Source organism: Cucurbita pepo, chromosome LG18 (assembly GCF_002806865.2).
Source record: "Cucurbita pepo subsp. pepo cultivar mu-cu-16 chromosome LG18, ASM280686v2, whole genome shotgun sequence".
NCBI classification, from domain to species: domain Eukaryota; kingdom Viridiplantae; phylum Streptophyta; class Magnoliopsida; order Cucurbitales; family Cucurbitaceae; genus Cucurbita; species Cucurbita pepo.
Genome location: NC_036655.1, coordinates 4,636,697 through 4,646,648, shown reverse-complemented (window position 1 = coordinate 4,646,648; position 9,952 = coordinate 4,636,697).

Below are 9,952 nucleotides of genomic sequence, written 5' to 3'. Positions count from 1 at the left end.
AGACAACGGGGGAGAATATACTTATGATCCATTCCTTAAAGTATGCCGAGATGAAGGGATCGTTCGACACTTCACTGTTCCTGGTAAGCCACAACAAAATGGAGTTGCTGAGAGAATGAACCAGACATTAATAGAGAAGGTTCGATGCATATTGTCTCAAGCAGGATTGAGTAAGGCATTTTGGGCTGAGGCTCTCAGTTATGCAGTTCACTTGGTGAATCGTTTACCTGTTTCTGGAAACGGTGGGAGAACTCCGCTTGAGGTATGGTCAGGTAGTCCTGTTAGTGATTATGATAAATTGCATGTGTTTGGGTGTCCTGCTTATTATCATGTGACAAACTCAAAACTGGATCCTAGAGCAAAAAAAGCCAAGTTTATGGGCTTTAGCAAAGGTGTGAAGGGCTATAGGTTATGGTGTCCAGAAACAAGTAAAATTGTTAATAGTCGAGATGTGACATTCGATGAGTCTGGAATGTTTTTGCAGAAAATTGAAAATAATGATGTGACATTCGTTGTTGTTATTAAACTCTTTGCCGGAATCCTACGAGTTTTTAGTAACAACCCTACTACATGGAATCACTAATATTGATTTTGAAGATGTTTCAAATGCCTTAATAAACAATGAGATGCGAAAGAAGGAAAAGGAGACGTATCAAAGCTCTAGCTCAAATGTTCTCACTGCTCATGGAAGAACTTCTACCTGGAAAAGGAACGAATGTGGAGAGTCTCGATTAAAGTCGAGAGGTAGATCTGATAATTGGAGAAAACTTGATAAAAATGAGTGTGCATATTGTCGACAGAAAGGCCATTGGAAAAAAGATTGTTCGATCTTAAAAGAGAAGGGGTCGAAGTCCAATGTGGTTAAAGATGACGACACTGATACAGATGATGCCTTGACAATCTCCCTATCAGCCAGCCAAACCATTGAATGGATTCTTGATTCTGGGTGCTCCTATCATATGTGTCCCAACAAAGAGATGTTTTTGGACTTCAAAAAGTTCAATGGTGGAGTTGTCTATATGGGCAATGATAGTACTTGCAAGATAATGGGAATCGGCTCAGTACAAATCAAGATGTTTGATGGGGTTATACGAAAACTCAAAGATGTGAGGTATGTTCCTGACTTGAAGAAAAACTTGATTTCACTTGGCGTTTTGGATGCGAGTGGTTATCGCATCATTTTGGAAGGAGGGAATTTGAAAGTAGCTCGTGGAGCTTTGGTGGCAATTACAGGAACTAGAAGAGGTAGCATATACTACCTCAACGGAACCACAATAATTGGGCATGCTGCTATGGCAAGTTCGAAAGAACAAGACATATCGAAATTATGGCACATGCGACTCGGGCATGCTGGTGAGAAGGCGCTTCAGACATTGGTGAACCAAGGAGTCCTTAAGGGTGCCACAACTGGAAAAATTGATTTCTGTGAACATTGTATATTTGGTAAACAAAAAAATGTGAAGTTTGGTACAGCTATACACCAAACAAAGGGTATTTTGGATTATGTTCACACCGATGTATGGGGTCCCACAAAGAATGTCTCATTGGGAGGAAAGAGGTGGTTTGTCACCTTTATTGATGACTACTCGAAGAGAGTTTGGATGTATCCCATGAGGCACAAAAACGAGGTTCTCCAAATCTTCCTAGAGTGGAAGAAAATGGTAGAGAATCAGACGGATAGGAAAATCAAAAAGCTGAGATCAGACAACGAGGGAGAATATACTTATGATCCATTCCTTAAAGTATGCCGAGATGAAGGGATCGTTCGACACTTCACTGTTCCTGGTAAGCCACAACAAAATGGAGTTGCTGAGAGAATGAACCAGACATTAATAGAGAAGGTTCGATGCATATTGTCTCAAGCAGGATTGAGTAAGGCATTTTGGGCTGAGGCTCTCAGTTATGCAGTTCACTTGGTGAATCGTTTACCTGTTTCTGGAAACGGTGGGAAAACTCCGCTTGAGGTATGGTCAGGTAGTCCTGTTAGTGATTATGATAAATTGCATGTGTTTGGGTGTCCTGCTTATTATCATGTGACAAACTCAAAACTGGATCCTAGAGCAAAAAAAGCCAAGTTTATGGGCTTTAGCAAAGGTGTGAAGGGCTATAGGTTATGGTGTCCAGAAACAAGTAAGATTGTTAATAGTCGAGATGTGACATTCGATGAGTCTGGAATGTTTTTGCAGAAAATTGAAAATAATGACGAGGCATTGAAGCAGGTGGAGAAGGTGGTGTTCTCTCCTGATGTGGTTGCTCCTACTGAAGAACATATTGATCAGGTAAATAATAACTTTGATGTCTTAGAACAGAAAGAGCAAAGTCTTGAGGAGCAAAGCCTTGTAAATGAAAGAGTGGAGGAACCTGAGTCAATCGCCAAGAATAGACCACGAAGGGTAATTCGAAAACCTACAAGGTTTGATGATACGATAGCATATGCTTTCTCTTTGATTGATGGAGTTCCTAACCGTTACAAAGATGTTATTCAGAGCCCATATAGCTTACACTGCAATAGGCTGTGAATCAGGAGATACCATCATTGGAGATAAATCAAACTTGGGATTTGGTACAACTTCCAAAAGGTAAGAAGGAAATTGGTTGTAAATGGGTTTTTGCAAAAAAGGAAAACTCTTCTGGTATACGTTATAAGGCTCGACTTGTGGCTAAAAGCTACGCACAAAAAGAAGGTATTGATTACAATGAAATTATCTCACCTGTGGTAAAACATTCTTCCATTCGAATTTTGTTGGCTTTGGTTGCTCAATTTAATCTTGAGCTTGCACAACTCGATGTAAAAACTGTTTTTTTTGCATGGAGATTTGGAAGAAGAAATATATATGGCGCAACCAGTTGGTTTCCGAGTAGTTGGACAGCAACATTTAGTATGCAGATTGAAGAAATCTTTGTATGGGCTGAAGCAATCTCCTCGCCAATGGTATAAAAGGTTTGATCATTTCATGGTAGAGCATATGTATACTCATAGTCAATTTGACCATTGTGTGTATTATCGGTGTCTCGATGATGGATCGTTTATCTATTTGCTCTTATATGTTGATGATATGTTAATTGCTTCAAAGAGACAGATGGAGATTGATAAGCTCAAAGATGAGCTTTCTAAAACATTTGAAATGAAAGACTTAGGCAATGCAAAGAAAATACTTGGAATGGAGATAGAGCGAGATCGGAAAAAAGGTACAGTCTGGTTGACTCAGTCTCAATATCTACGCAAGGTATTGTCAAGATTTAGTTTGAATAATTCAACCAAACCCGTTAGTACTCCACTTGCTCCTCATTTCAAGCTTAGTGCTTCCATGTGTCCAAGTTCTGATGATGACAAAAGGTATATGGAGAACATTCCTTATACAAATGCTGTTGGTGCGTTGATGTATGCTATGGTGTGTACTCGACCTGATCTTTCACACGCAGTAAGCATGGTGAGTCGTTATATGCATAATCCTGGTAAAGAGCATTGGCAGGCTGTAAAATGGATTCTTAGGTACATTCTTGGCACTATTGATGTTGGTATTAAGTTTCAAAAACAAGAAATGTTTAATCTTGACAATCGTGTAGCTGGTTATGTGGATTCTGATTATGCTGGTGATTTGGATAAGCGACGATCTACTATGGGTTATTTATTTACTATGGTTGGTGAACCTGTTTGTTGGTGTTCAACATTGCAGTCTACTGTTGCATTGTCTACCACTGAAGCAGAGTATATGGCAGTAACAGAAGCTTTAAAGAAGCTATTTGGATGCATGGTTTGATCAATGACTTGGGTATTTTGCAAGAACATATAGATGTATTTTGTGATAGCCAGAGCACTATTTGCTTGTCAAAAAATGAAGTCCATCATGCTCGTACAAAATACATTGATGTCCGTTTTCACTTTATTCGAGAAATTATTAGCAAAGGGGATATTCGTTTATTAAAAATTGGAACTGCTGATAATCTTGCTGATATGTTTACAAAGGTGATCGCTCGTGAAAAGTTCTGGCATTGTTTGGATTTTATCAACATCGGAAGGGAGTAGTGTGTTGACGTGGTAGCAACCAAATTCGCTATCAACTTGGAGATCTTATGACAAGGTGGAGATTGTTGAACACTGTCATAAGCCCTATTCTCTAGGACCAAGACCTATTCTCAAGGTCTTTTTTTTGGCTTGTTAGTTTATCTTTAGGTTTAGCAGAAGGCTATATAATGCCATTCTTTCTGCTGTTGAAATCATCAAGTTTTGAGTGTCATATTGTATGTCTTGAGTAACTTTGGTGTTGTGAGTACATTTGTTCCGCTTTCGGCGCACAACACTATAGTTATGGGTTCTTGTCTTTAGTACTTGGATCTTGATCCATATTCTAGTCCTTGATCTTTGCCTCGTTCTTGGTTACTTTCTAGTTTCTTGTTATGTTCTTGGTTCGTTCTCCAAGAAACTTCCCCTAAGATTTACCATACTAGTCGTGAACTTGCAGTCTATGTTCAAGGCTTCGTACGTTCCAAATGACACAGTCTGAACCTACGTCCAAGGCTTCATGCGTTCTTAGCGACGTAGTCTTAACCTACATCTAGAGCTTGCCCTGCGGTATGGTCTGAAAACATATACCCAAGGCTTCATGCGTTCCAAGCGGCATAGTTTGGATACCTACGCACAAGGATACTTACGTTCCAAGTAGCGTATTGTGAAAACCTACATCCAAGGGTTCTTAGGTTCCAAGCGATATAGTCTGATCCTGCATCCAGGGCTTGCCCTGTGATACAACCTGAATACCTATACCCAAGACTTCATACATTCCAAGTGGCATAGTATGAATACCTATGCTCAAGGCTTCATACGTTCTAAGCAGCTAATCTGAGTCCTGAACATGCTATACCGTGGGAGGTCTTAGGAGGTTCTTGATTTATGGCTAAGGTAATTTACTCTCTTCTTGTAGCTGTCCCTAATATGAGCCTAGATTACTCCCCATGAAAGACCGAAAAGATCACGTGCGAAACATGAAGGTGACATCCTACAATCGTGTCTAGGGTACCCCTAACATGGTGCATAACTTCTCATCTAGGTGAGGGAAAACATGACGTAGGGTGTCACGGTCGTACTTTTTTCAATCGTGACAGTTGATATCAGAGTCACACTTTGTGTGTTTAGTTGGATAAGACAATCAGAGAAATGAACCCGAGAGTTGATTGAAGACCTTGCAAGTGTGTCAAGAATGACAACGGTAAGAATTAGAATGAGTTGTGGGTTGAAGGCAAGACTTCTCGAAGTTCATTAATGTCGTATGTCGACACTTTAGTGTTGGGAAATATACCCGCCAAGAAAAACCAAGCTCATTTCCAATGACTTGTGGTTCCGATGTGGGCAAGATAGATGAAACAGAAGACGCACCAGGTCGGTGCATCCAAAGAACCATTCGCATTAGAGCAATAGTGTCAGTGATTGCAAGTAGAGAATCCAGGGGTCAAGAAAAGACAAACTGATAAGAATCACGATGTTCCAAATGGACTTATTGTCAAGAAGATTCAAAAAATTTCATGAAGATTCGTGGATGAATGTAATTCAGATCTCAAATTGAGACGTTTCCCTAAGAAATCCGAGCATCATATTTACCATTTCTAAGTTTCAAGCAATTCTTGTGGTAGAATTGCACCCGAGCCATTCAATCAAGCCTTGATCAAGTTCAATTGTGGAGTGACTCAATTTAGAACAAGGTTTCCAAATCTTGCTTCTAGATCTTCGATCGTAAGAGGTAATCTAATTCTAGCTTTAGCTCTTAGTTGATCCGAATTTTGTATAAGGAGGTGTTAATTACTTTGATTCAAGGGTTCTTGCTTCAATAAAAGCTTGGATCATTGGGCTGAGGATTAGGATTGCTTTATCAATTGGTATCATAGCGTGTTGCATCTTTGTGGCCGACTCTAGAATTGATTTTATCTTTAATTTCCGCTATTGTTTATCGTTTCTTTAAATCTGTCCATTTATTTTCTTGCTGCCATTTTCATCCTTCTTCATTATCTTTCTACTTTGTTCTTATTGTCCTCTTAAATATCATATTTAGATCTTGAAAGAAAAAACAAAAAAAATCTTTATCATATTGTTCTTAATATTGTATTTATAAATCCTTATCATTAGACCATTTGCATGTTTATTTGAAGATCAAATAAATTTCAATTCTCATTTTTTTCCTAAAGCATATAAATCTGGAATTGTTGTGTTCGATATGTTTTTCATCATTTAAACTCGAAGGTAACTTCTAAATTTTCTCGAATTCTGTAAAAAGAAAAGTTAGATCGCTCTCAAATCTTCACGACCATTCTCTTTGGAATTTATTTTGTTCAGTGAGCAATTATATCCAAAAATATAATTGTCCCTTATTTATTTGTTCGTTTCTTGTTTTATTTTGTTGTTACTAACCTTGTCTTGATTGTCTTGAATAGCTCGCTATTATCAGAATTGCTTTATCCATATTACCTACCTTGATCATAAATTAGTCACTTTTCCAAATAGCCTACGTTTGTGTGTTAAACACGAGTGTTCCTGAGTGTAAAATCAGTGAGTTGAGTGTGTGAGGTCCTAAGCATATATAACTATTATTTGTATAATCATAAACCAAGACATGGAAAATGGAGAGGAGATCAATGATCTAGTTGAAGAAGTCCAGAAGAATGAGGAGGAACGAGAAGATGAGATTCATTTGGCACTTATAACAAGAAGACTTGTTAAAACTCAAGTTACGAAGAATAATGTTGATGATCAAAGAGACAACCTGTTCCACACGCAGTGTTTAGTAAAGGGGACTGCTTGTAGTCTTGTCATTGAGAGTGGAAGTTGCACCAATGTTGTAAGTACCATGTTGATCAAAAGGTTTCAAATTCCAACTCAAGATCATCCTAAAACTTACATGCTCCAATGGCTCAATGATAATGAAAGAAGGAAGGTAGTTTCCCAACCTTTAATATCTTTTACTTTGGGAAAATATAAAGATGAAGTTCTTTGTGATGTGTTACCAATGCATGCTAGAGACATATTGCTTGGCCGACCATGACAATTTGACTGGAGGGTTATGTATGATGGCTATTTGAACAGGTATTCTGTAAAAGATGGTAAAAAAAACTACTCTTGTAGCTTTGAGTTCTGCAAATGTATTTGCTGATCGACTAAAGTTGGAGGGAAAAAAAAAAAAAAAAAAAAGTTGAAAGAAAAACAAGAGTTAAGTGAAAAAATAGAGAAAAATCAAAGAGAAAAAAAAAAGTGAAAAGAAGAATGAAAAAAGAGATGAAGTTGAAGAAAGAGAGAGAGAGAGAGTTGTTTGGCTAGAGTTGGAGAGGTAAGGAGGTTTTCACAAAAATCAATCTTTGTACTTATGTAAAGGAAGAATATTTGGTCTCTAACGATAACAATTTGTCTTGCCTTGTGTGTTTCAATCTCTTTTGCAGGAATTTGAAGACATGTTTCAAGATGAAGTACCTAAGGAACTACCTCCCATTAGAGGTACTGAACATCAAGTAGACTTCATTCNTAATGTTGATGATCAAAGAGACAACCTGTTCCACACGCAGTGTTTAGTAAAGGGGACTGCTTGTAGTCTTGTCATTGAGAGTGGAAGTTGCACCAATGTTGTAAGTACCATGTTGATCAAAAGGTTTCAAATTCCAACTCAAGATCATCCTAAAACTTACATGCTCCAATGGCTCAATGATAATGAAAGAAGGAAGGTAGTTTCCCAACCTTTAATATCTTTTACTTTGGGAAAATATAAAGATGAAGTTCTTTGTGATGTGTAGGAAAAAAAAAAAAAAAAAAAGAGTTGAAAGAAAAACAAGAGTTAAGTGAAAAAATAGAGAAAAATCAAAGAGAAAAAAAAAAGTGAAAAGAAGAATGAAAAAAGAGATGAAGTTGAAGAAAGAGAGAGAGAGAGAGTTGTTTGGCTAGAGTTGGAGAGGTAAGGAGGTTTTCACAAAAATCAATCTTTGTACTTATGTAAAGGAAGAATATTTGGTCTCTAACGATAACAATTTGTCTTGCCTTGTGTGTTTCAATCTCTTTTGCAGGAATTTGAAGACATGTTTCAAGATGAAGTACCTAAGGAACTACCTCCCATTAGAGGTACTGAACATCAAGTAGACTTCATTCCGGGTTCTGTCATTCCTAATAAGCCAGCTTATAGAGTCAATCCAACTGAGACTAAAGAAATTCAAAGGCAAGTGGAGGAGCTCATGGAGAAGGGCTATATACGAGAAATTTTGAGTCCATGTTCTATACGAGACTTATTGGTGCCAAAGAAAGATGAAACTTGGCGCATGTGCATGGATAATAGAGTCATCAACAAAATTACGGTAAAGTATCGACATCCTATTCCTAGGCTAGACGATATGCTTGATTTATTGCATGATTCGTGTCTATTTATAAAGATTATTTTGAAATCTGGATATCATCAAATTAGAAGGCATGTAGGAGATGAATGAAAAACAACTTTCAAAATTAAGTTTGGGTGGTATGAATGGCTTGTTATGCCTTTTGGGTTAACTAATGCTCTTAGTACACTTATGCGCTTAATATATAATGTTTTGAGAAAATATCTGAAAAAACATGTTATTGTTTATATTGATGATATTATAATTTATTTGAAGATTTTGCTTGAGTATGTGGAGCAGGCTCAGTTAGTTTTGATTACATATAGAAAAGAGAAATTTAATTTTAACCAGTGTAGTTTTTTCATGGAAAAAGTTGTTGGCTTAGTTGGTAAAAACAAAGGAGAAGTAGAAGTAGATAAAAGAGAAAGTTAAAGTCATTAGAGATTTCCCAACACCAAAAAGTGCTAGTAAAGTTAGAAGTTTTTATGGGTTAGCTAGCTTCTTAGTAAATTTATAAACGATTTTTGTACCATAGCTGCACCATTGATGACTTAATAAAAATAATGTTGTTTTTAAATGGGGAAATGTAATAGAATGCCTTCCATTTTCTTAGGAAGAAATTGTTCATACATTGCATGTGTGGCAACATACTTATGGCCTAGAGAATTTGTGATCCACTTTGATCATAAAAGCTTGAAGTATGTGAAGGGTCAAAACATTCGTATTTCATCAAATATAAGCAAAATAATGATAATATGGTAGCTGATGTGTTATCTAAACTCTACTTCTCTTAGTGCAAAAATTCTTGAACTTGAGCATATTACCGAATTATATAGAGATATTTCAAAACTATTTATGCATCTTGTCTTGCAAAAAAAGCTGCGGATGATTATTATTTAATTCTTAAACTTTTTATGATTTGTATTCCTAAGTGCTCAATAAAAGATTTGCTTTTGCGAGAAGCACATGGTGGTGCCTTAATGGGATATCTTAGGATTAATAAAGTTTATAAGATGTTGCATCAACACTTCTTTTGGCCGAAGATGGAGCATGATGTCTATAAGTTTTGTAGTAAATGTTTTAAATGCAAAGAAACTAAATCTAGATCACAACCAAATGGATTGTATACTCCTTTGAATGTACCTAACAAACATTGGACTAATATATCTATGAAATTTGTTCTTGGCTGCATGCTGTTGATTTATTCTTTAAGTAGTTTATGGATTTAATACACTTGATGAAACAAAATTTCTCTAATATTTTTATGAGTGAAGCAGACAGATTTGATCAAAACATTGCAAAAGGAGGTGAAGGAAACAAGGTGATTTTTCTGATTCGAGGATGAATCCTTTTGAAGAGGGGGAAGATGATTAGAATCACGATGTTCCAAATGGACCTATTGTCCAGAAGATTCAAAAAATGTCATGAAGATTCGTGGATAAATGTAATTCAGATCTCAAATTGAGAAGTTTCCCTAAGAAATCCGAGCATCATATTTGACATTTCTAAGTTTCAAGCAATTCTTGTGGTAGAATTATACCCGAGCCATTCAATCAAGCCTTGATCAAGTTCGATTGTGTTGTGACTCAATTTAGAACAAAGTTTCCAAATC